General features: G+C 40.1%; 1 protein-coding gene across 6 annotated transcripts in view; it reads left to right on the top strand.

Annotated features, from left to right (window-relative positions):
• Positions 1-27841, top strand: part of Mapk8 (mitogen-activated protein kinase 8) — a 69456-nt gene that overhangs the window by 8255 nt on the left and 33360 nt on the right. The gene's annotated exons all lie outside the window — the stretch shown is intronic.

Below are 27841 nucleotides of genomic sequence, written 5' to 3'. Positions count from 1 at the left end.
AAAGACCCTGAAGTAATTTACTACTGATGTTGAGTAAGCTAGAAAAAAATGAGAACTCAAGGAAAATGGGATTCTAGAGTATTCTGATGATGTAAATAGTTAATACTGACGCAGGCTTACCATGTTTCCAAGTACTATTCTAGTGTTTTTACATTGCTTAAGCATCCCATGATGACCTCAGGCATGCTAACTGATTTTGCAGATGAGGAAACATTTATAGATTACTGGGAAGTTGTTGGTGATGCTGATGAACAGTTTATTTAAACAAGAAGCTAAATTCAAGTTGATTAAATGGTGGAGTTTTGTTGCTGTTTTGCTTTTTGGTGTGTGGGTGTAGACAACCTTTAAAAAAATGAAAATGTGGAGTCCAAAATGTAAGTGAAAATGGCAATGTTTATGGAAGAACATATTTGATTGTCATAGGATTGGTGCTTTCCATAGGATAGGCAAATCAGTTTGTGCTTTTCCAAGGAATCTTGGTGTTTGGAAGGTGAATATTTCTGACTCTGATCTCTGTGGCATTTATTTTTTTCAGAGAAGTAGGGCATTCAGGCAAGCAGAAGAGAATGGAAGTGTAGGGAGTTTGAAGCACTGGTTCATTTAAAGTTTGAAATTTTGAATTTAAATCTATAAAGTTTGAAATTTTGAATTTAAATCTATCAGTCTGGTTTGTGACCTCCTCTAACCCCCAATATCACATTATTTAACTGATTATAAAGAAATACAAGTAAGGCATTAAGATTTATTCAGGGTCAGGCTTTTGCCATGTTTAACACAGTTCTTATGGGAATCAAAATCAGTAGAAGAAATGGCTCAGTGGTTAAAAACACTTGCTGCTCTTGCAGAGGACCCAGATTATATTAACAGGACTCACAAGTGGCTCACACATGTCTTTAACTTCAATTCTAGAAGACCCGACTTGAAGTATGCGCATGGTACACCTACATGTAGACAAAACATTGATACAGATAATAAGTAAATCTAATTAATACTAATTTATTAATTAATATTTTGTGACTGGATTTGTACTATATGACTCCGGCTGGCCTGGAACCATCCTCTTGCTTGTGCCTCCTTCCTGGGCACTATGTTTAAAGGCTAGCACCACCACACTCAGCTAAATAAATCTTTTAAATAAAACAGTAGGAAGTGCAGACAGATGGGTAGATACATAAGACTTCCAAGAATTTCATAGTGTAAGGGCTGGCAGGTTTGCAGTCTTTGTCATAAGTAGGTAGGAGAAGAAAAACCAGTGTTTTTCAACCTTCCTAATGCTGTGACCCTTTAATACAATTCCTCATGTTGTGGTGACCTCAAATCATAACATTATTTTCATTGTTACTTTATAACAAATTTTGCTACTGTTGTTAATTGTAAAGTAAATATCTGTGTTTTCAGATGGTCTTGGGTGACCCCTGTGGAAGAGTAGTTTAATCCTCTAAAGGGGTCATAACCCACAGGTTGAGAATCTCTGTTTTGTGTACTCTTGAGGCAGAATTTCATTTTCAAACAGTTGGAAGCCTGCCCACATTATCAGGAATAATTTCTTGTGCTTAAACTCTTCTGACAATAGATATTAACATTTATAAAGTATTTCCTTAATAGCTCCTAGATTTGTGTTCAGTTGAATATCTTGGTATAACAACATAGCAAGGATAACCCCAAATTGATTATCATACCAGCTTAGTACAAGAGAAGAAACAAGGAAATAGGCTTTTTTAAAAAGATGTGCTGAGAGTAGTAACAGAAAATCATGGACTCTGACATGGATGAGGAGGTTAAGTCAACATGTGCATAGCAGAAGTCATAGTGTAGAGATGCTGAAATTGTCAGTTAGTACTTGGGATGGGGGTGATTTCACTAGTGCAGTGGTTCTCAACATGTGGGTCTCCACCCCTTTGGGGGTTGCATATCAAATATTTACTTACGACTCCTAACTGTAGCAAAATTATAGTTATGAAGTAGCAGTGAAATAATTTTATGGTTGGGGGTCACCACAAAATGAAAAACTGTGTTAAAGGGCTTAATTAAAGAACAGCATTAGGAAGGTTGAGAGTCATTGCACTAGGATACCAGTTACTGGTATTAATAATGCCCAGGATGATCCTAGATGTTGGGTACTGAGATGGGAAAGAGATATAAATTTGTGGAATCAGGAAGATACTAAATTAAAGAGAGTGGGCCTTGGAGTATAACTCAGTGCTAGAAGCTTACCTAGCAAGTACAAAGCCCTGAATTGTGATATGTGTGTGTATATGTAGAAGGGTTAGCCTGGATATGTGCAGTCAGCAAGCCATGATGGGAATAAAGATGTATACTATTGTTGGTGTAAATATTATTTGGAGGTTTCTACCCAACCTTAGATCATTAGTTCACAAATAAAAGACACAAAATTTTATATTTATACTAAGCCTTAAAGCTTAGAGTTGGACTGATATCATCGACCCTCTATGCTATTTTATGTATTTCCTGTCAATAACTTCAAGATAATACTTGCCATGTTCCACCTAAGCACTCCTACTCTTAACAGGCTGGCCCTAATGACCATGCACTCATGATCTGCCTACCCCATGGTGGCTTTTCCTTCTTCCTCCTCTCTCTTTGTGGTCTCTGCCTGAGACCCCAAGCTCGGTGTCTTACTTAGGGTTTCCATTACCATGAAGAGACCATGACCAAGGCAACTTTTTTTGTTTGTTTGTTTGTTTTTGTTTTTTGGGGGGTTTTTTGTTTGTTTGTTTTTTGTTGTTGTTGTTTTTTTTTTTTTTTTTTTTGGAGACAGGGTTTCTCTTTGTAACCCTGGCTGTCCTGGAACTCACTCTGTAGAACAGGCTGGCCTCGAACTCAGAAATTCGTCTGCCTCTGCCTCCCGAGTGCTGGGATTAAAGGCGTGCGCCACCACGCCTGGCCCGCAACTTTTTTTAAATTGGTTATTTTATTTATTTACGTTTCAAATGTTGTCTCCCTTCCCCATCCCCCCTCCATGAATCCCTCTTCTCCTCACATCCTCCCCTTCGCCTCTAAGAGGGTCCTCCTCAACCCATCCATGCAGTCCTACCTCACCCCTCTAGCATCCCTCTTCTCTGGCTCCTTCCACTGAGGCCAGACAAGGCAGTCCTCTGTAACATATATAGCAGGGTCCATGGACCAGCCCATGTATGCTCATTGATTGATAGCTTAGTTTCTGGAATCTCTGAGGGGTCCAGTTAATTGATATTGTTCTTCTTCCTATGAGTTTGCAATCCCCTTCAGCTCCTATTGTCCTTTCCCTAACTCTTCTATAGGAGTCCCCAAGCTCAGTCCAATGGTTGACTGTAAGTATCTGCATCTGTCTCAGGTGGGTTCTGGTAGAACCTCTCAGGACAGCCATGCCAGGCTTATGTCTCTAAGCACAACTTGGCATCAGCAATAGTGTTGAGGTTTGGTGCCTATGCATGGGATGGATCCCAAGTTGGGGCAGTCTCTAGCTGGCCTTTCCTTCAGTCTCTGCTTCATTATTGTCCTTGCATTTCCTTTGACAGGAACAATTCTGGGTCAAACATTTTGAGATGGGTGGGTGGCCCCATCCCTCAACTGGGGCCAAGGCAACTCTTAATGTTTAATTGGCGCTGGCTTACAATTTTAGAGGTTCAGTTCATTAGCAGCAGCAGCAGCAGCAAGAAGCATGGCATTATGCAGGCAGACATGGTGCTAGAGAAGGAGTTGGGTGTTCTGCATTGATTCGAAGGCAACCACAGAGACTGGCATCTGCAGGCAACTAGGAGGAAGCTCTCTTCTGTACTGGGTGGAGCCTGAGCGTAGGAGACCTCCAAAGCCCACCCCCACAGTGACATACTTCCTCCAACAAGTGCTGCTTCTTGTGGGCCAAGCGTATTCAAATCACCACAGCTAGAAATTTTGCTCCTTCCCTTCTCTCCTGCCCAGCCCAGGCTATAGGCATCTTTATTAACCATTCAGGGAGAACTTGGAGGGCAAGGTTTACACAACAAAAGCTGGTATACATAAAGATCTCATCTTGGCGCATCCAGATCTTGGGATACAGTGTTTAGCATTTGAATATATAGTAGCACCAGACCAACTCACTATATACATGTTTCATGAGCAATTTGCTTAACATTATAGAGCTTAGTACAATACTTAGTACTATATGCCATATATGAAGGCAGGGAAATACCATAGATGTAGTATGTAAGTGCGCTTGTTACAAATTAGGAATTTTGGGCAAGGGATAAAGAAACAGGTAAAATAAAGGATTTATAGAGCACCTTTACAGTGTGAATTCAAGAAGTAAACTAGAACTGGTGAAGCAGGCATGTGAGATGTGATGGATCAGTTCTTATGATGGGAGACAGTGGTATTAGTTCTAGTGCTATGGGACTCTCCAGCAGTGGATTTTGTTGTTGTTGTTGTTATTGCTGTTGTTTATTTTTTGTTTTCAGAGGGGAGATAGGGTCTCACTATATAACCCTCTTGTTTGTCCTAACCTTGTTAGAGACTGAGATGTTTTAGAGCTAGGCCCTGGCTTCTAGAAAAACTGCTTTACTTTATGTTTTCTTTACTCTTGGAGTCTGACCTAACACAAGTGTTCTGTTTTCGTTGATTTTCTCAGCAATCTTTGATAAAACCTTTGGAAAATGGAAGTTGTTTCTTGGTTACCTTACTTTGTGGCCTCTTCTCTCAGAAATAAGATGGTGTATGTATCTGGTTTAAGAGCAGTGTTTCTTTGTTGCACTTGTCCATACATTCTGATACTACTGATTGGTTGACTGCTTGCTTTCCTTCCAGTTTTGGTCCCTTATTAACTGAACCTCTTAAATGACTCCCAACTTCTTTTTTTTGTTGTTGTTTTTGTTGTTTTTTGGTTTTTTCGAGACAGGGTTTCTCTGTGTAGGCCTGGCTGTCCTGGAACTCACTCTGTAGACCAGGCTGGCCTCGAACTCAGAAATCCGCCTGCCTCTGCCTCCCAAATGCTGGGATTAAAGGCATCTGCCACCACGCCTGGCTGACTCCCAACTTCTTTAGAATATTTATTTATATAAACAAGTTGAAAGAATCTTACAGGGAACACCAGTTAACATTTCATCTCCCTCCTAAGTGACTTTAAAATTTTTAATTTTCTTTGTGAAGTGATCTTACTGCAAAGCTTAAATAAAATAAAAAGAGAGAGAAAAAACATTCTTTTCCTTAAGTGCTTACCAAAATTCACTAGTGAAATCACCGGGGCCTTGTACTTTCTGCTAAAGAAGGTACTAACTGCCGGTACACTTTCTTTAATAGACATAGCTCTATTAAGGTGACTGGTTCTTTTTCTTTTGTGTATATGCTTCTGTTTAGGCTATATTTGTGAAAAGAACTTTGATGGGTTCTTTACAGAATTGATTCATTTTATCCTAAGTTAACTAGGTCAGAGATTCACAGTAATTCATAGCATTCCTTTGTCATTCTTTTACAAAAGGGTGTGGGGGGTCAGTTCTTACCTAGTAATCCAGGCTGCCTTGCAACCCACACCTTAGCCCATTCTGGCCTCAAACTCATTATTCTCCTACTTAGCATCCTGAATACTGGGTCATCCTGAGTAAATGCGCCATCACTGCCCCGCTCCCAGCATTCTTTTTAAATCTTGAGACAGACTCTTCCTAAGTGAACCATCTGGCTTTGAACTCACCGTGTAGCTCTTACAGGCCTTGAAGTTGTGGTTCTCCTGCCTCAGCCTCCTTAGTGGCTGCAATTATAGGCCTACAACTCAAGGCCCAACTGTTGCTTCTTCCTCCCAAACTACTACTTTCTATTTGTTCCTTGCCCTAGAGAGGTATCTATTTTACTTTATATTTTCAGATAAGCTTTTGGGTTTTGTTGGTTTCATGTATTTCCCTGGTTTTCTTGTGGTACTTGCTTTAGGTGGTATTATTAATTTTTATGTCTAGTATTCCATGTTTGGTCAATGGGAATTTCTAAAGGTAGCTTCTGTGTTGACGTGGTGCAGAGATATGACTGTTCACTGAGTGCTTCCTTACTTGCTGGCAGAGTGTTTCACTTGTATTTACCTTGTCCTAACCTGAACTCTAACCTAACTCTCTTTCTTTAGAAAGTTGTTTTCAGACTTATTTTTATTTTTTTAATTTTGTAATATATTTATGTACAGAAAGCTTAGTGTACATTTAACCCAATTTAGTGGCAAGTTCTTTATCCTTTGCCTTTTCCAGCTTGGTAATGCAAGCCACAGACTTAGGACCCAGGACATTGCCTCCTCAGTGGTAACAGATCTCCTCATAGCTGTCACTATAATTGGTCCTAATAGCTTCCACCAGCTTAGCCAGAGCACCCTTGTCTTCCCAGTTAACCTGTGTGAAGGCAACAGTGGTGCGTGTCTTCCTGTGGACCAGGCACCTCAGCCTGGCCTTTCCTTGATGATGCAGTAGGACACCCCCATCTTTCGACACAGTGCAGGCAGGAAAACCACCAGCTCAATGGGGTCTACGTCATGGGCAATCACCACCAGCTGAGCCTTCTTGTTCTCCACAAGAACTGTATTGACTGTGGTGACTGTATTGACTCCTGCTTGGAGGACAGGTGGTCTCTTAGTTGGGATGTCGCCTTTGCCAGCAGCTTTCTTCTCAGTATGGGTCAGTAGCCTTTGCTTCTCGTCTTGCTTTGTCTCTGGCCTGTACTTGAGGGCAAGCTTAAGCAGCTGAGTAGCTGTTGCCTGTCCGGGGCCTGGGTGAACTGGTTAATGGCAGGGGGTGCTTTGAGCTGCTTATAGAGGATGGCTCTTTGCCACTGCAGCCTGATGTAGCGGGCCATTTGACGAAGTGTGTTAGATCTCTTTTGGGCTGGATGTCCTGCCCAATGCCAGAGTTCTTGGGACTTTTCTCAAATAAAAGATAGAACAACTTCTTGGCCTCCTGTTTCTTGAGGACAGCGGGGGACCAGGGACACCTTCTTCCCCTTGGCCTTCTTTCCTTTGGGCATCTTGCTCGGCTCGGCTGGTGGAGAGAGCCAGACTTATTTTTACATATTGTCTTTTTTTTTTTTTTTCTTTTCTTTTCTTTAAACTTTGAACTGGTTTGCTTATTGGGATTTGGGCAATTTATGGAAGAGTGACTGAGACCATTCCTCATTTCAAAAACAGTATTTTCCTGCTTGGTTTAAGTAAGTTAGTGATTTGTAGTTGAGTGCTTATCTCATGTTAGATGAAGAAACAGTTGAATGCCTTTTTAAAAAGTTTAATAATTCACTTTGTAATATTCTGGGTTAGCTTGTTTGGTGTTTTGGCATCTCTATAATTTGCCACTTTTAAAAGCAATTGAATTTTTAATTTAAAAAAGCACAAGTACACAAAATATTTCACAAGTAGTTGTTTATATATTCTTTCTGACAGTTTTTTTGTGCCAATACTCTTGTTTCTTGCCACCTTAATTTTATAGAAGGGGAAATTAAGGCAGGATGAGATCAGTAACAAGACTAATTTGATGCATCATGAGGTGTAACTGGACATTTGGCTACTTTATTGGGTTCTTTCTCCTGCTTCCCTACACTACCCCATCCCTTCTAACCCCCTAACACCAGGTCGAGAAGAAAGGTTAGAGAGGAAAGGAGGTGTCAATATCATTAGACTGCTTCCTGCTGATTAGGGGTGTCCTTGGGAGAAAGTCCAGTCTTTGTCAATCTGCAATCAGCAATCTAGCAAGCAGGGGCAGGGACAGCAGGATGAGCAGCAGCCTCTGGGGCTGCTCTCAGGACTCTGGCATTTTTATGCCCTCTTAAGAGTCCCCAGAATTCCAAAATCACACACCTGCCAGAGCATGAGACAAATCATAGTTAGCTGCTGTGGACAAGCTGAAGAAGCCCTATCATATCCTACATCTGGGATTAAAACAAAAACATATTCATATAACATTTCTGTGTTTTTAAAGAAACCAAAATTCTCACTGCAGTGAGGCCTGTGACTCTGCATCCTGTTCTTCCTTCTCCTCCTGTTGATTCCAGTATAATAGGTATTACTCCTGTTACCATAGTGCCCTGTTTTGATATTACAAGAGCCATTTAAATTTTGAGGTCCTTAATTGGAAGTATCTAGAGCCTCTTGTATATTCCTTTGAAATGGTGTTCTTTGCTGCAGTTCTCTGGCCAAGAAATAGATATTTTCATGATTAATGCCATTTCTTTGAAAATTGAGGCCTTAAAAAGTATATTAAATCTAGTTAGAGCATAAATTTTAAAGTATTCTGCATAGTATAGGTTAAATAAGACTGAAACACTAACAACAGTGTCTGTGGCTGGTATTTTTGTATATAGTTACTGCTAGAATTGGAGAATTTTTATTTTAATAGAGAAAAACATGTTTTATATGGTATTACATTTTGGGTCAGAATTTAAAATTCTGATTTTGTTGATATGGTGCTCTTAAATCTTCTTTCCTGGCTTATTCCTGCCCTATCCCTACCCTCCTAAAGTTCCTAGGACCATATGGTCACTCGCTTATGATACACTGCTTTTGAAAAGATGAAAGGAAGGAAGGAAGGAAGGAAGGAAGGGAGGGAGGGAGGGAGGGGAGAGAGAGAGAGAGAGAGAGAGAGAGAGAGAGAGAGAGAAGATTTTGCTGTTTGTTTTGTTGTTGTTTTAAGATCTTGTCTCACAATGTAGTCCTAGTTGGCCTGGAATTCACATTGTGGACCAGACTGGCCTTCAACTCAGACACCCACCTGCCTCTGCCTCTTGAATATTGGAATTAAAGGCATGCCCCATCATGTCTGACAACAGCAAGGGTTTTGAAAACTGCTGCATTATATGAAACCAGCTGTGATGGCTATTCCTGGTTGTCAGCTTGACTACATCTGGAATGAACTACAATCCAGAAATGGAGGACATACCTGTGATCCAGATCTTGAGGCATAGTGGCCATGAAAGTTTAGGTCTAGGTAAGGTAGTACACATCTTTAATCAGTCTTGCTTTTCTGGTATGTTGGGGTAACCAGGGCTCGCTGTGGTGGGAGAACTAGGTTGCGATGATGCCAAGTAGCCTTGGTTTCTGTTGCTTATGTTCTTGCCCTTGTCTCTTGCCATCTGGTTATCTGTGGTGTTAGCTGGTCTTGCTGTTTCTGACTATGGCTTGTCCCTCCTACAAGCCTGTGTGTCTGAACTCCTGGAAGACCAGTTCTCTCCTGGAGGAATTTGGATATGAAGAGCTATGGCATAGGGTCAGCTCTGGGGTGCAGATGGAAACCAGAAGGATCCTGACCCTGGCTGTGCCTTAGTTTTTGTGTCCTGATGGCTCTGGGCAGGTCCCTCTTGGGCCAGGAATTTGAGCAGAAGTGGTGGTCTTACACAGGCGTGTCTGCACTCCTGAGAGACCAGCTCTCTCCCAGCAGCGATATTTGGGTATAGAGCACTGAGCTAAATAAATCCTTAATCATGTAGATCCCAGGCATTTGCCATTTGTCTCATAGTTGGAAGTTTTGTCCTTTGCACATGTAGATTAGTTTTCAGCCAAAATCTTAGGCAGGTTACTACTACAGTACTTTGGTGCTCTTTCTCTAGTCTTTACACCAACCTACAGATACCAGCTACCTTTATCTTCCTCTGTCTTGTTAGCTCAGAGAAGCTACCATGTTTTGTTTAGTGTGGCCTTTTTTTACAGTGTTCTGGAAAGAGTGCCTGTCTTTGTGGCAGGTTAGTTACAGAGAGCTTATTTAATTTGTTTTTCCTTTTCCAGGGTTTGCTGGATAGTTTTGTGTCAACATAACACAAGTTAGAGTCATTTTGAAAGAAGAAACTTCTTTGAGGAAAATATCCCTACTAGATTGGCCTATTGGCAAGCCTGCTGTTCATTTTTTTTTATTAATAATTGATGTGATGATAACTGAGGATGGTGTCATGCTGGGCTGATGGTCTGGGTGCTGTAAGAAAGCAGGAGGCCAGGTGTGGTGGTGCACATGCCACCTCTGATGGGAAGGTCTCTGAGTTTGAAGCCAACCTAGTCTACATAGTGAGTACCAGGACAGCCTGGGCTGTCAGAGAGACCTTCACACACAAACACACAAACACACACTTTCAAAAGAGTAAATGAGTTTGATAGTAGCCAGTTTGTGAGTGGCGGGGAGGAGTGCTTCCTCATCAGTCAGTTTTGTTGTGAGGTCAGGAAGGACGAGCATGCGGAGAAGGAGAACACCTACACCAGCTATTTGGACAAGTTTTTTAGCAGGAAGGAGGATTCCGAAATGCTAGAAACTGAGCCAGTGGAGGAAGGGAAGCGTGGGGAGAGAGGCCGTGAGGCAGGGCTTCTGAGCGGCGGTGGGGAGTTCCTCCTGAGCAAGCAGCTGGAGTCCATAGGCACCCCGCAGTTCCACAGCCCAGTGGGGTCCCCACTCAAGTCCATCCAGGCCACCTTGACACCTTCCGCTATGAAATCTTCCCCTCAAATCCCTCACAAGACATACAGCAGCATTCTGAAACATCTGAACTAAACCTCAGCAGACATTTCTCTTTGTTCTTCATGAACACAAGTTAGAGTCATTTTGAAAGAAGAAACTTCTTTGAGGAAAATATCCCTACTAGATTGGCCTATTGGCAAGCCTGCTGTTCATTTTTTTTTATTAATAATTGATGTGATGATAACTGAGGATGGTGTCATGCTGGGCTGATGGTCTGGGTGCTGTAAGAAAGCAGGAGGCCAGGTGTGGTGGTGCACATGCCACCTCTGATGGGAAGGTCTCTGAGTTTGAAGCCAACCTAGTCTACATAGTGAGTACCAGGACAGCCTGGGCTGTCAGAGAGACCTTCACACACAAACACACAAACACACACTTTCAAAAGAGTAAATGAGTTTGATAGTAGCCATTGTGGGGCCTCTGTTTTACTACTGTTGTGAAGAAAAGGAAAGAAATGAGAAATTTGAAGAAAGGAGAAAATTGAGTGCTACAGAGAATGGAAAGTAATTTTAACAGAAAAAGAATAGTATTGTGAACTCATGAAGATTGGTCATGAAGTAACAGTTGTATTCATTCTGCCCTCCTATGCTAGTGTCTATTTGAACTTGATGTAGACAGGAAAGTAACTGGATTTATTTAGAGTTGGTGTTTTTGCAAATCTGGAATTTAAGGAGATCAGAATATTGATAAGAATTTCTTTAAATAAGATGAAATATGAAATTTAAGTTGACAAAGGATATAATAAAAGAAGATAGGTGGGGGGGGTGTAGTGATTCAAGATACTGAAGGCTCTCTATGGTCAGATAACGTTCATATTAGTGATCTATTTACAAGGAAAAGAGATTGTAATTGTCCAGTGTGGTGGTTTGAATAGGTTTGGCCCCCAGAGATTAATGTGTTTCAGTGCTTGAGCATAGGGAGAAACACTATTAGGAGGTATGGCCTTGTTGGAGGAAGTGTGTCACTGTGTAGGTGTGCTTTGAGGTCTTCTGTGCTTAGGCTCTATCCAACATGGAAGAGATCTCCTCCTGTCTGCCTGTGGAAAGTTCCCCTTCTGCTGTCTGGAGATCAAGATGTAGAACTCTTGGCTCCTGGAGTACCTAGTCTGCCTTCATACTAACATGCTTTCTGCTATGCTGATATGGACCAAACTCCTGAAACTGTAAGCCTGCCCCAATTTAATGCTTTCCTTTCTAAGAGTTGCCTTGGTCATGTCCCTTCACAGAAATAAAATCCCAAGATGTTGGTACCAGGGACTGGGTATTGCTGTGATAGGGCTGACATGTTTTTGCTTGGAGGAATGTGGATTTGGGGATTTTGGATTTGGAAAGCAGTGTAATGCTTTAAGTGGGGCTTAATGGGCCATCCTTGTAGGAACATGGAACACAGAGTGATTCCTGGGGGAGGGGGTTGGTTCAAGAGGTTTCAGAAAAGAATTTTTGTGATATTTTGGTGAAGAAGTGGCTTCTTTTGACCTTGTCTGAAGAGTGTCTGAGGCTATCATGAAGAGATTTAGATTAATTGTATTGACAAAGAAAATCTCAGAACAGCCTAGCATACACTCTCTTCTGTGATTCACTCTTATAAAAAAGGTTTTGATCAAGCACGGCAAGTTTAGAAAGGAAAAATACAAACTGTATGGCTCAAGTATTAAAGGGGCACTAGGAAGTAAAATGGAGCTAAATCCTGTGTTCAAGGACACTAAATGGAATTAAGGGAGTGATAACCTTGGGGTAGGATCCCACCTAGCTAAGATTATTGTTTACACATTTCAGGTGTTATTATGACTTGATTATTGTTTTCATTTGGACATAAGGAGATATGATTGTGCATCACATTGACAAGGGAGGGATTATGGTAGCTAGTCTCTTATCCACTTGACTATGTTTGGAATGAACTACATATAATGCAGAATTTATAAAGATCTTGTGAAAGGGAGTTAAAGAAAAGTTTAGGTTCAGCAATTGTAGTAAATACCTTTAATCCCAGCACTCAGGAGACAGAGACACAGAGATCTCTAAGTTCTCTACCTTGAACTAATCAAGTTCTAGGGCCAAGCTTAGGCAGTAAAGGAAACAATTGAAAACAGAAAACTGGTGAAGATGGAATAGAACAGGGGAGGGGGCATGATCCAGCCCCATAAAGCAGCCGAACTTGGCACTTTCAGCCATGTGGCTCTCTGGCTTTAGAGACAAGAATAGAAGGTACTACTGGGAAAATTAATGCTGATTAGCTAGAGCTAAGAAATTAGCAGTGATTAAGAAGAGACCAGCATCACTGAGGTGACATCTTCTGGGAAGTGTTTTCTGAAAGCACAAAGAGGCTGTGTTCCAGAGATAACCAAGGTTGTACCTTGTGCTGGCAGCTGGATTTGGTAATGTGTAAGAGTCATGTGGGTGGTACTGGTTTTGAAATCATGCTATACCTTCACAGCAATAAAACCCTGTGTAAGACATCAAGGAGTGCTTGACTATTTCTAGAGGTGAATCAATTCAGATGAGCCATAGTCACAGATGGTGAATAGACAGGTGGGAAGATGATTGTTGATGACCACGTCGACTGAACTGAAAGATTTCAGTTTGGGAGGGTTTAGTCTTACATGTGGCTATCACTCACCTTGATAGCAGGGTTTATAAGTTAAAGGGGAAAGTTTTAGTTAGGTGAGTGAAAGGAGTTGGAGACAAGACAGTGAGTGGTGTAATGCATAAATGCATGTGGGAATGTAAGCAATAGGTCTGCCAGTTTTAAACCGAGGGTATTTGATTTGAGCTTGCAGTAGTCTGGAATCCTTGGTTGATTAATATTTCTGGGGTGCTTAAACTGTCTCTTTAGCCAAACTGCACTTAGGGAATGAGAATTAAATAGTTGTTAAAAAAAAACAATGTATCTGAATAAATATTTGACTCTAACTATGGGTTACTTGTATGATCACAGAGGCAATTTTGATTGGACATATTTTGGGTTTTGTTTTGAGACAGATTCCAGCTGTTTATCTCAGTCTGTGTAATATAAGCTGGCCTTGAATTCAGAATTCTCCTTCTTCTGCCTCCCAAATTCTGGGATTATGGGTATATGCCATCATGGGTCAGATTATTAGTTGGTCATCTTGGAAAAATCTTGTATGAAAATATGGTACATGAAGCTTAAAAAGATTAGGGTAACAGATTTGTTTTTTCCATAATATTTAAAAGCTATACAAATTTTGTGAGTTACTTTTGAGTTTACAGTTTTAGTACTATTTATAGTACTAAATAACTCACTGTTATTCCCAGAGAGCTACTCCTGCTTAAAATTATTGCCATCTGCTGTTGTTTCCAAGTGGTTATTACTTTTTCATCATGTATTAACCAAATCAGGACAACGTGCGTTGGTAGACAGATAGACTAACCCATATAGGTTAGTAGAGCACATTAAAACTCAGGCTTTGCTCTACACAAGGCCAGTTAGTTTGGTTTTCTTTGAGATGAGGTCTTGTTATGCTTTACAGGTTAACTTCTAGCTTTCTGCCTCAGCTCCCCAAGTAGCTGGGATTACAGGTGAGGCAGTGAAACAGGCCTCTAGTTGATTTTTGACAGAACTACGTACAAGTTACTTGAGTCAGGATGGCCTGTTCAGCAGATAGTGCTGGCATAGTAGTTTGGATATTGGTAGGCTACAATATGAGCTGTTACTAAAGCTCCTACTCTCTCTCTATTTTTCCATAATAGATTTCAGATCTATATATACATCTTAACCTATAAAATATCTCTTCCCTCTTTGTTCTCACAGTTTAACCCCTAGTCCCCAGCAAGAGCTAGTCTGCTTTTCTGTAGGTTTATAATTTTTTTCTGTTTAAGACTAGATTTAAAAAAAAAAGCTTTACAACTATCTAAAATCATGATATGAATGCACCAAAGTTGCCTCAGGGATATAACTATTTTCAAAACATTTTACTTCCTTTAGATTTTACTTGTTCAAAATAAAGCCCTTTAATACAACAAAACCAAACCAAATCAAACAATAAACCTCAGCTAAGACTTCAAGTAAACAAAATTCTCAGGGAAATAAGCTAAAGGAAGGCACAGAGTTTCCCAGATACTTAAACTGGCTTTTATCTAGGACGGCATTTAAAAAGGGATTTTGTTTGTTTTTTTGTTTTTAAGATTTATTTTGTATGTATGGATTATGTACTTAACATCTGTGCACCACCTTCATGCATTTGCCAAGGAATCCAGCAAGGGCATTGGATGTCCTGGAACTTAAGTTGAGATGATTGTGAGCCTCCATGTGGGTGCTGGGAGTTGAACCCAGGTCCTCTGGAAAAGCAGCCAGTGCTCTTAACTGCTGAGTCATCTCTTCAGCCTCAAGCAGCATTTGAGGAACTGGAATATATGAGTGTTGTATCTTTCTCCAGTGATGAGTTTTTGACAAGTTTCCCCTTATTTGTAACTATTTTAATTGTAAAATACACACTAAATGTATCAGTAACATACATACAATATTGTATGCCTATTACCAACCACTAAACAGTTCCAAAATATTTCCTGACCTCAAAAAGATATCCTGCATCTGTGAAGTAGTCATTCTGTCTCTCCTACCCTAGCCCCAACTGCTGCCGAGCTAGTTTTTCTCTCTGTAGGTCTGCCTATCTAGATTATTTTATATACTGGAACCTTACAATATGTATTACTTAACGTAATGTTCTCAGAATTTATCTGTTCTGTATCATGTGCCATACTTCATCTCCAAATGATACTCCATTGTATGAATGTACCATAGTTAATTTATTTATCATGAACTTGAGTTATTGATAGCATTTGGATATTGTGAATAGTGCTGCTGTGAGCATGCATTTTTATTTGGGTATCATTTTTTTCTAGTTCTTTAGAGTGTAGATCTAACACTATAAAGTGTTTTAACTTATTGAGGTTCTCACCTGTCATAAAATGTTTCATTATCTGTTCCTGCTAGTCACATACAAGGATTGGTTTTTCACATCTTAGCCAATGCTTATTATCTATCTTTTATATTATAGCCACCCTAATGGAATACAAAGTTGTGTCCTCTATGCAGTGTTTATTATAAAATTATAATAATTATATCATGTCTTCCTTTCCTTTCTTCCCTCCAACTGCTCCCTTGTACACCTCTCTTAATTTATAGCCTTAAAAAAAATCTCCCTCCATCCCTCCCTCCCTCCCTTCTTTCCTTCCTCCTTCCCACTCTCCTTCCCTCTCTCCCTCTCTCTGTGTGCATTTTGAAATATATAAATACAACCTGCTGCGTTTCTGTACTGTCACTTAGTAAAGTTGAAGGTGTGCTTATTTATGCCATCAACCAGCAGTTAAATCCCAGACTTCCTAGAAAATGGGGCAAATGCTTTAGGAAAGTTTAGGAAAGTTGTGAGCAGATGTGGAATACCATTCCACAGGGAAATGATAAACTAGCTATACATACACACTAGTCATGGTAAGTGTGGGTTCTGTTTGTGGTCACCATTTCACTGCCCTTCCAGCCACACACTGAAGTTCCTATTTTTTAAACTGAAAATTTTCTATTTTTAAATTCTTGTTCATTTAATGAATACATCCACCACAAACGTATTGATTCCTTACAGTAGTGACCAAATCTTTTCTTTATTTCCATTGACTTGATCAAGTTTTCCAGGCTCTGAAGTGCAGGAAAAGTCCATTCTAGACTTTTTTGAAATGTTTGCACACAGTAAAATCAGCTGTTCATCTTTTAGCAGACATCAGTTGCAGGCTTTGCTCTGTATTCCTTTCCTTCTACAGTCCACTCCCTTTACTCCCGTCCCCTCCCTTTCCCCTTCTGGACAATGAATCTAAGAAGGAAAAATACCTAATTATGTTTTCAGACTAAATTCTTAGTTAAGATTTCTGTAACATTGCATTTGTATTTTTTCTGCCTTCTTAGGCTTGTATATCATAACCTAATCTCTATGTTCCTTGGAATCAGTCATCCATTTACCCTTCATGGGAAAAATACAAATGAAAACATATTTATTTCCTTATTATCCCTCTAGGTTTTGGAGTACCGCGTCTGAAATCATTATATTTTAGAACTAAAACCAGTCATATCAGTGATTCATAATCTAAAAACATTAATTTGTACATGAGAAAAATATACCTTCTAATTGGGAGTAAACCCCACTTTATTGTACAATTTTAAGTGATTTGTAACTTCTAACAGTTGCAGACGCCAGAAGTAATTGGATTGATTTGGGTACTCTCAAGAGGTTGTTTTCATTCCTTTTACTTTTTTTTTTTTTTTAACTTAGGAGTTTTATGTTTTATATATCTCCCAAGGACCTTGACTTTTTAGGTTTGCCTCAGCCCTATAGGTGAGCTGGATGAGAGCCCAGCAGGGTCGCAATGTTCTCTTCCCCAATCCCAGTTGTTGTTGTTGTTGTTGTTGTTGTTGTTGTTGTTGTTGTTGTTGTTCTTCTTCTTCTTCTTCTTCTTCTTCTTCTTCTTCTTCTTCTTCTTGTTTTGTTTGTTTTTGTTTTTGTTTTTTCTTCATAGAAACTCAGGCTGTTGGTCTAGCCACCCGTTCTGTTTTCTGTCTGTTCTCCTTCAGGCCTTCATAATGTTCTGCAATGTTTGTTTATATTCAGGTTATATAGTTTAAAACAAAACACCTTGTGTGTTTGTTTCCATCTTTGCTTTCATATAATATCTGACTTTGATTTAAATTTGTGACTATCCTGTCATTCATTTTTCTTGACAGCTTCTTGATTCTCTGCTTTTATAGATTATAATACGCTGTTCCCAGTAAAGTTTTCCTTTAAAGTTACTATTAAACTTACTACTATCCACTAGATGGCTCATGTACACCGCTTTGGTGGCACAAATTGATGTTTGACAGCCATTGTTTATCATATCAAAAGTAAAGACAGTGCATTATATACTTTGAAGATTTTATATTTTACTTTTGACATCTGATTTGGAGTAGATGTGGTGTATTTCTGTAGTCCTAGCACTTAGGAGGTGAAATTAGAATTGTGAGTTTGAAGCTAGTCTGAAGTACATACATATAAAGTGTTGGAACAAGGTAAGTTTGTCTTTTTTAGGTGGTGAGACAGGATCTTGATATTGTAGCTCAGACTGGTCTGTAATTCTTTATGTTGACCATGCTGGCCTTGAACTTGTGGTCTTTCCGCCTCTACCTCTACAGTACAGGACTTGGGCTGCATCCCTTGGCTGTGTCTGTCTTTATAAAAGTCTCCTGATTTATTTTTGAGTCCTTTTGATAAACTATGTAAAATAGGAAATATAGTTATTACCTAGTTTTCTTAAGGAAACATGTAAAATAATAGTAACAGATTTTTAAAAAATGATTATTTGGGAATCTCATATTATACATCCTGATAGCACTCACCTCCCAGTCCTCCCATGTCCCCATTAGGACCTCCTACCCACCCACTCCCCCCCAAAAATGAAAAAAAAAAAAAACAAGTCTATTTTGTGTAGTTCATATACTCAACTGGAGCATGGTCAAATCCTTAGTGGCCAGCCAGTCCCCCAGTGGAGGATGGGGAGTCTTTCTCTGCCTGCATCTATACCAGAACAACTGTGGAGAGCTATGTCTCTGTGAGGCTGCCAGGGAGAAGCAGGGCCAGGTCTCCTGTACTGAATCTCCATGGATTCAGGCAGCAGCCCAGATCACATACAAACACCATGGACTTTGTGGTAACATGAGCCACAAAGATCAATAACAGGCCCTGGCCATATCCGGACCACTGACCCACTTATGTTAGCATGGCCCCCTGAGGCAATAGCCTGAGGGTATCACCAAGGTGTCAGTCAGCCAGCAGCACAGACTGCATAGACCAACATGACCTCTGGTTGCATAGTGGTCCTTCAAGGAGTCCAGTCCAGAAAGTGAACTGTTCTTCCTCTCAGGCCTCCATTGCCCAGAGCCAAGATGATCCCATGGTGGCTGGTTCAGGGGCTGAGTCTTCCTCTGCATAAGCTCCAAGCTATTGTACACTCACTTTCCCACCAATCCTACTGGGCAATGATAGCATGTCAACCTCAGCCCTCTCCCCTCACCTGTCATCACCATCATGCCTCCAGTTCTGCCTCCATAATGCCGCCCCTCTCCATCACATACTTGTCACCATCACGCCTCCAGTTCTGCCTCCATAATGCCGCCCCTCTCCATCACATACTTGCTCACCATAGTAGTCCTTGTCACCTTCCTGCCATGAGGCAGCGAGCAGGCCAGGGTCATAAACAGTTTTAAATGTTACAAAAGAAGCAGTTGATTTCTCTACTTGTATATAATCATTTTTCTAGCTTGGCAGTCTTTGATTCTTTTTGCTGTTAAGTTACAATACAGTCTAAATAATTTTAGGAGTTCTAGCTATTCATACAAAAGTAACCATTTCTGGCTAAACCACTGATGTGCTTAAGATGTCATCATTGATAAAACTGTGCTGGCTTTCCTGGAGGCACCAGGGACCTCAGACAGACTCCTAACATAACTGCCATCTGAGAGGCTTCACCATGCAACTGGTGGAAACACATGTGGGCAGACCCACAGCCAAGCATTAGGAGGTGCATGGGGGAATCCAGGGAATCTTATGGAAGAGGGGGAGAAAGGATTAAAGGAGCCAGAAAAGTTGAAGGACCACACCAGGCCCATGGCCCATAGGCCCATGGCCTAACAAAGAGCATGCATAGGATGGACCTAGGCCCTCAGTATATATGTAGCAGTTTGTGCAGCTTAGTCTTCATATGGGATTCCTAACAGCAGGAGCAGGGGCTGTCTCTGACTACATTGCCTACCTTTGGCTCCTTTCCCCCAACTAGGTTGCCTTATCTAGCCATAGTAGAAGATACCCCTAGTTCTACTGTGACTTGATATGTCAAGGTGGGTTGATATCCATGGGAGCTTCCCCTTTTATGCGGAGAGAGGAAAGACTGGAGGATAAAGGAGATGGGAGAGGGAGACAGGGGAGGGGAGGGGAGGGGAGGGGAGGGGAGAGGAGAGGAGAGGAAGATGCAATTGGAATGTAAAACAAGATGTCATCCTCCCATAATTATAAGTGTTTGGCTGTGAGTTTCTGCATCTGTTTCCATAGTTGCTGGTTTTGAAGTCTTTGAGATGACTTACATCCCTCATGCCACCTTATAAATTATCTTACATGTTGACCATATTCTGATATATTTTATATTTTTTATGAATTACCAAGTATTGTCAATATTATTGTCATATTTATACCACGTTGCTTTGTATGAAAATTTCCAGACTTTTTTTTTTTTCCTTTGTTTTTGTTTTTCGAGACAGAGTTTCTCTGTGTAACAGCTCTGGCTATCCTGGAACTAACTTTATAGAGCAGGCTGGTCTTGAACTCATAGAAATCCCGAGTTCTGCCTTCTGAGCACTGGGATTAAAGGCTTGTACTACCATGCCTGGCCCTGACTTTGATAATTGTTGATAGCCAAGGTAATAGTAAAGAGATTCATATTTTGTCTTTTGGAATCCTGGGACTAAAGGTGTGTGCCTCCATGCCCGGCCTTCAACTTAAAAATATTTGATTGACTGATTGGAAGATGTTGGCCCAAGAGCTATCTGAGGTATGACTGACAAAGGAAAATTTAGTATTGATTAGAATTTCAGTTACCTACATATATTCTTAAAATTAAGACCATATTAGTAACTAATAATGTCACCAACGGTCAGGGTCTTGTGTTTCCAGGTTTTTGGCCTTTTTTTTTTTTTTTTTTTCAAGTAATTGAAAGAAAGCTCACACATAACTGCAAAAATACTACAGAACTTTATTTAAAACAAAGCAATAGAAAAATACCAGAATACACAGCAAGGGAACTGGCAGGCCAACTGAGTAAAGATACTCAGGGATCCAGACTAATTTTCAGGGCTTCCTCTTACAGGGTTCAAAAGGAGGAGGACCTTAGTTACCTGGGGTGTAGTAAGGTTTGTTCTGTTTTGACGTATAGATAGATTGGCTGGCATACTCATTTTTTCCACTGCTCTTGTCTCCTCCCATAGTGTAACTGATTTTACTCATATGCACACCCAATTATGTAGAAAACAAATGGTGACTACTAAGGGATTCTTCCTCAAAGTTCACTGGAGGACACAGTTTTGTCTTACTGCATGCTCACCCAAAAGTAGTTCAGGCCAAAAAATTCCAGGTTACTAAGCTGTTCTCTATTTTTGCCTGCCTTCGTTATATAAATAACTAATAAATGAACTTTTGAGATGGCTAACTGAGTAAGTTCATTTGCCTTTAGGCTGATGACCTGAGTTCAGCCCTCAGGACCCACATAGTAGAGAGAGAGAATGAACTCTTACAAGCTGTCTCTGGTCTAAATCGTGTACTGTGGACACCCATACACATAAGAAGCAAATAATGTAAAATGTAAATGTAATATATACACCAATTTTTCAAGTTAACTATTCAAAGGATGTCACTAAACTTTATCCTTTCATCCTTGAAAGCATTACATTATGAAATATCTCTACAAGTATAATTTTATAACTAACCATTACTATTATGAAAAATATTTGCAAGCACTAATAACTTAGTTGCTTCATTTATATTGAATGCCTAGATGTTTATATATTTTATTTTTAAGTTGTGTGTGTGTGTAGGGTGTCTTTTCATGTGTGCCTATAGGTACCATTGGAGTCCAGGAGTGAACAGTAGGTCCCTTGGAGCTGAGTTATAGACAGCTGGAGTACTTTACCAGGTGTGGGTACTGGGAACAAGCCTGGTCTTCTGAAAGAGCAGTACACACTCTTTTAACTACTACCTCTCTCTCTAGTCTCACATGTTTATATTTGACTTTTCTTGGTTGGCAAAACAAGGCTAAATTAGGGGCCAGAGTGGTGAGATGGAGAGTTAAGAGTATCTACTGTTCTTTCAGAGGACCAGAGATTGGTTCCCAGAACCCATGTCAGGTGGCTTACACAACCAGGGTCTCTGATACCTTCTTCTGGCTTCTGCAAGCACCTGTACTCTGGTATGCATTACACACACACACACACACACACACACACACACACACACACACACAAGCACTCATACACACACACTTGAAAATAAATATTTAAAAAATAGATATGTAGATAAAGTTTGAATCTCCAGAACAAGTTGGGTGTGGAGGTGTGAAGAGTCAAGGATGTTTCTGGCTTGCTTGACTATAGAGGTAGTGATAGCGATTTCTCAGCTGGATGAACATGGAAGAAGCAGATTTAGTGGGACTTGAAGGAAATGGTTATTTTTTGCATGCAATTTGAGGTAGTTTTGAGACATCTAAGTAAGTTATCTGGTAGACCCTTGAAAGTATGTGTCTGCCGTAGAAAAAACGCTCAATAATAAATACTTGAAACTCCCGAGTTTTAGGTGGTGATAACAAGTTCTATGGGTAGATGAAATTCCCCTGGGAATATATAACAAGAGATGAGGGAGGACCAAGACAGCCCTGAAGGAAATTCTGTTTGAAGGCCAGTGAAGAACAAGGGCTACAAAGGAGACTGACTGGACAGGAACAGAAACGGATGAGAAAAATCAATGGTATACAGTATTCTTAGGAACCCAAGCAAAAGTATGCTAGGTAGGAGACTGACTGGCCTTTTTTCTTTTTTGGTCATTTCTGGAAACAAAATTGGGAAATATAGTCTGTAAAGGTAGTGTAAAGCTATCAGATCCTCTCAAATATATTTAAAAAGAGGGTGAAGTAAGGTGTTTGTGAGCTTTCAGGAATTTTATGAAAAAACTCAGGAAAGATTAAAAAGTATACCCCACTACTAGGCCACTGAATATTAAGGTTCTTGATGACTCTCCAAAGGTTTCAGGAGAGCAAAGAAGAGATTGCACAAAGCTTACTACCTCCAATAATACATTACTGTATGCTATTGTTTTATCTATCACATATGCCACTTACAACATTTAAAAATTTTTAGTAGCTTATTATATTATGAAAAAGTATTAGTCATGTTCTAGCTTTTTAAATTGGAGTATACTAATGATTTAATTTCCTTAAGGTTATTATTACTGGAACTCTAATACTCTCAGGGCCTTTTGATTTCTCTTAGGATCATTTGTTCTTGTTCTTGTGAACCCAGAGTGCTGTTTAAGGTTGCATTGTTTATCGTTATATTAACTTATTGGTATTTGTATTCAGAGGCCTTTTTTGTTCCCTCCCTAAAGCACTTCACTTTGTTAGAACTTAAAAGATTATAGAGGCTCTGTTTGGTATTTGTAAGGAGGGTATGTTTCCCCAGCAAGGAAGTAAAGATCTGTGGATGCTGTTCACCAAAATTCTCTAAAGGGTGCCAGTATTCAGTCATTCATCTTTGACACTGCCTATTTAGATTGAGGGCCAACACTTGCAAGATTGTTCCCACTGCAGATGCCATTTGCAAAGCACAGTTGTAGCTCTTTACCCTACTTGCTTGCCACCTTGACACAACTAGGATCGTTTTGGAAGAAGGAATGTCAATTGAACAAATGCTGTTGTTAGATTGGCCCATAGGCAAGTCTGTCTATCCTCCTTCTGCCCCTTTCTTTCATAATCTACTAATTCCAATTTGTGTTGTTCATACGTTCATGGGTGTCAGGCTATCCACTGGAGAATGAGTAACCTACTAGTAGCCACCCATCTTGCCCAAAGTGTAATAATTCTTTAGCTCCAGTAATTGTCAACTGTCAAAAGCTACTCAGTGAGGGCCAGGGGCAATGTGAATTTCCTCATCCATGCTATAATTTTGCCTGGCATGATCTTGTGTAGGACTTAGCAGCTAGCCTCAGCTTCTGTCTTGACACATCCAATAGCCATGTCATGTCCAGAAGACAACATTTCACAACACTGTTCCTCATCCATTCTCTGCCTCTTATATTCTTTCTGCCTCCTCTTCTGGGTTCCCTGGACCTACAGTGGGGTGAGAAGTCCTGATAAAGCTGTGCCATTTAAGTATGAGTCCCTATATTAACGGCTGCCCACTACAAAAAGAAGTTTCTCTGACCAAGGTTGAAACAGCCCCCATGGGTTAGCATTTTATATGGAACTCCCTGTACCTATGGGCAGCTAGGGCCACTTCCACTGCTTTGAGTTGTGGAAGTGCCTGTATGCCTAACTCTGAGTGAGATCCACTCTGACACATTTCTTTCTTTCCTCAGTTTTCTTTTTAATTCCTACTGGGAGCAGGCACATTTAATTACAGAAATGTATTTGTCATGGAATCATTCTCTTCACACATAGAACTTTTTAGAAATTCTAAATATAGTCACACTGTTGGCAAGATAAACTGGTGGTAATTATATGTGGAATTAACTAATACAAAACATTTTCTATAAAATGCATCTGAGACATATATCATTTGCTATTCTTAATTTGTGGTTTTAAGTGTCTCTGGTGGTGATTGAATGTGATCAGCATTTTATCATAAGCCTTAAGAATCTTATTAGTAAAGTACTCGGCAAAAGTTATTATTAGAAAATGTCAGGAATTTGAGTCTGTCCCCAGGAATCCTTTTATTTTATATGATCCATTTTTGGATATATGAAGATTCAATCCAAATTAGTACAAAAGTGCTTTTAAAAGTAGGAATTCTCAGGGTTAGTGTCGTCAAATTTTGATCCCAAACAGGGTCCTTGGATTGTAGAACTGTCCCAACTGTCCCTAGTTTACAGCACAACTCCTGCACCTAAAGGCTCAGCATTCATTCATTGCAAAGAGGGACTGTAAAGATTGTAAGAGAGCAGAAAGTTTGCTGTGAGCTTCGCTGCCTAGAAATGTCAGAGAAGCTGCATCCTTGAAGTTCCAACAATATGGCTGCCTAAAGAAGGATGACACCAGTAGACATACCAGTGTAGAAGAGGGAAAGCCTCAACTCTTAGACAAAGAACAACAGACAACTAAGGAGAAGTCTTTCTCAGGGAAGAGCTCAAGTAACACTTTACAGATTAAGCAGGTTATGGTTATACATTTAGGAGTGTGCGTGTGTGTGTCTGTGTCTGTGTGTGTGTGTGTGTTATACACATGCATATAATTTAGGAAAAAGACACCATAAATTTGATTGAGAACAAGTTGGGGTACATGAGAGAGTTTGGGGGTGGAGAGGAGTCAAATAATGTAATTATCTCAAAAACATATGTGACAAGTAAGAGGGCAGGGGCAAGCTAATCAATTCATCTCTTTCTTGGAGTTGGGCAGAGATCCAAAAATTTGGGTATCTCCTAATGATAATTTGGATTATTAGCTTGATAGGATTTAGAATCACTATGGAAACAAACCTCTGAGTATGTCTGTGAGGGATTTTTTTAGATTAGATTGACTGAGATGGGAAGACCCACCCTAAATGTAGGAGTCACATAGTAACATTGGCCAGGACTGTGGAAAAAGGAGAAAGCAAGCTGAGATTGGTCATTGATCACTCCCTGTCAAAATGGATTCAAATTATGAGCCAAAATAAGCACTCCTTTCCTTTAAAAAAAAAAAAATGTTTGTTCAGGTATTTTGTCCCAACAGTATATAAAGTACCTAAAACACTCCTCTCATGGTTCTTTCTGGCAGTAAGTTATCTACTGTCCTGGTGCTGGTAGATATGGCATATAAAATGAAGATTATAATACGTTAGAAGTTGTCTGGACGTCTTAGGTCCATCCAATTTGGCTAACCCACCTGAAGAGTAGCTTCTGGCCCACATGGAACATTCTTTAACCAAAGATACAGAAGGTAGGACTTTATGAGGTTATGTAGTCAGTATAAAAATGAAGCAAGGTCAGACTGAGAGTGAGAAGGCAGTCACTGACAGCATTTGAGTAGCATCACTAGACCTCAAGTGCTACCTAGTACTATAAAAGGAAAATAAAGCCAGGGAATTCCTTCCTATACCAAAATTCATACCACTGGTATAGAAATTTATGGGTATAAAGTGTGTGTGTGTGTGTGTGTGTGTGTGTGTGTGTGTGTGCGTGTGTTTGTGTGTGTGCGCGTGCGTGTGTATATGTGTGTGTGTGTGTGTATCAAAGTATTTTTGAGTACCTTGGAAAATGGCATCTTAGAAATCAGGTCACTCAGTTGAATGTGTTGACAAAATTGGCATTCTTTTAAACAACTAATGTTGAGCAGCCTTAGAACCACCTTCCTAATAGTTTAAGATACTTGTATTTTGAATGCATTGTAACTTTAGAAGCTTAGATATCAGCTAGCTGAAGTGTGGTGGTAATATACCTATATTGTGTTCTGTTGTTTAAAGTACATGTTTTTCTGGTATTGTTTAAAAATTAACCTCTCTACTGAAGACAGCCACTTTCTTCTAATTAAGAGTCTCTCCTGATTTTTGAAGGGAAGTCCCCTCACAGACCCCCATTAGTGCCCTATTAGCTGCCTCTGTATGATGTACTGTCCCTTCTAATGCTCTTTCACCTCAGGGCCCAACTATCTACCTATCCCTGTTTAAAAAACAAACAAAAGCAATTTTAAAAAACCTCATTCTGAAGGGGAATCAGTCTCAACCTCTCTTACCTGTCTTAACTTGAACTTCCACTTGTCTGTTAGAATTAGGAAACGGGGAAGAGAAGAAAGGAAGAAAAGAAGATGATATTGACATATTGATACTAGAGATTGAATCCATGCAAGGTATAGAGATAGTAAAAATGTCCTCTTCAGATAAGTTGAGGGCTTAAACTAGCTGCCAAAAGCCAAGCCACCAGTAAAACCCAGAGTATTATTAATACAGCACCCAGCCTAGGTGTATAGAACCATGTCTCTCTGGCTTCTGGAGTCTTGAGCCATAAGACTTCAGTTGTCCAAGCTTGGAGCTATGGAATCCCGAGTCTGTCAGCTTAGCCATAAGCTTGCAGCACTCATGCACACAGGTCTGCCAGCAGCAGAAGGGCTACTCATCAACCACCGTCTGAGGAGAGCCAAAGCGGCCAGAGCTGATTGTGAGCTTTTGTGAGCTGTACAGTAGCTTCTCTAGTTTTCCTCTTCCACTCACTGTTCTTCTTTCTTCTGCAGGCTAATGCCAGTGTTTTGCTTGCAACCTTTCAGGCCTTCCATCTGACCTCACCATAGATTATGACATGGCCCCAGGCTGCCCATGATATTTATTGAGTTGATTATTTGCATTAGAAATTGTCAGTTGGAGGCCTGAAGAGGTGGCTCAGCAGTTAAGAGCATTGGCTGTTATTCCACAGGACCCAGATTCAATTCCAAGCACCCTCATGGCAGCTCACAACTGTCTATAATTGCAGCTCTAGAAGATCCAACACCTTCACATAGACACACATGCCGGAAAAACACCAATTCACATAAAATAAAAATAAATCATCTTTTAAAAAAAGAAATTCATTTGGGTGTCAGTTTCTTGTTATCATTGCTTTAACAAACTCCCAGCCTCTCCCCCAGCAAAACTCACACTCCAGAAATTCTTTGAATTCCACTGGATTGGTGATTTGCTGGGTTAATGAATGGTAGCTTAGAATTGTCTTGCATGCATTCTGTTTATCTTGTTTGTTTTAAATGGAGTCTCTATGTTACCTAACTTACTTTTAAATTCCTGGGCTTAAATAGTCCTCACTATATCAGCTTCCAGAGAGCCAGTATTATAGGTCCAACCTACACACCCAGTGCATGCATTGTGAAGTAGAATACTTCAGAGAGATCTGTTCAGTACTTAAATGAGGAGTTGGGGAGCCTTGACTTTTTATCTGATAGGTTATAGAATGTTGGTCAAGACCAACATGGATTGCTTGATGCCCTAAACACATTAGAAGAGTATTGTTTGTGCACTAATGTATGAAACCCCCTCCTCCTCCTTGATCAGTGTGTGAAGGCCCATTCCCCTTCTTGACCTTACCGAGGTTTCCTGTCCTGCTTCTATCCTTTCGGCCATTGTAGTGTATCAGGACCTCACCATTGGGTGTTAGGAGATTTGTCACAATAAAAGAACTTTGTCTGTTAAATAGGTGCATTATATGCTTATAGTTTGCTGCCTGGCTTTCCATTGTAAGAAAATAATAATAATAATAATAAACTCTAGAAAATGTTTAATTTGCTTGCTTTTGTTCTTTTTATGCCTATGTATGTGTGGAATGGAGGTGTATGTGGAGGTCAGAGGTCAGAAATCAACCCTAGATGTTCCTCAGAAGTCAGACACTGTATTTTTTGACTGTGTTTTGAATTTGGTGGGATGTGGGGCTTGCTAATAAGGCTAAGTTTGATGGTCAGTGATAGATAGCCAAGGATCCTCCAGTGCTTGCCTCCCACACACTGAGACTGCACATGGCGCTCCACTTAACCAACTTTTTATATGGGTCCTGGACCTTGAACTCAGGCCCTTGATACTCATGTTACAAGGTCTTTACTGACTAGCTTATCAACCCAGCCTCTCTTTTATTTTTTTTAATAAGATAATTATGCATTTACACCAGTCACTTA

Source organism: Mus musculus, chromosome 14, assembly GCF_000001635.26.
Source record: "Mus musculus strain C57BL/6J chromosome 14, GRCm38.p6 C57BL/6J".
NCBI lineage: Eukaryota > Metazoa > Chordata > Mammalia > Rodentia > Muridae > Mus > Mus musculus.
This window is presented reverse-complemented; position numbering and strand designations above follow the sequence as displayed.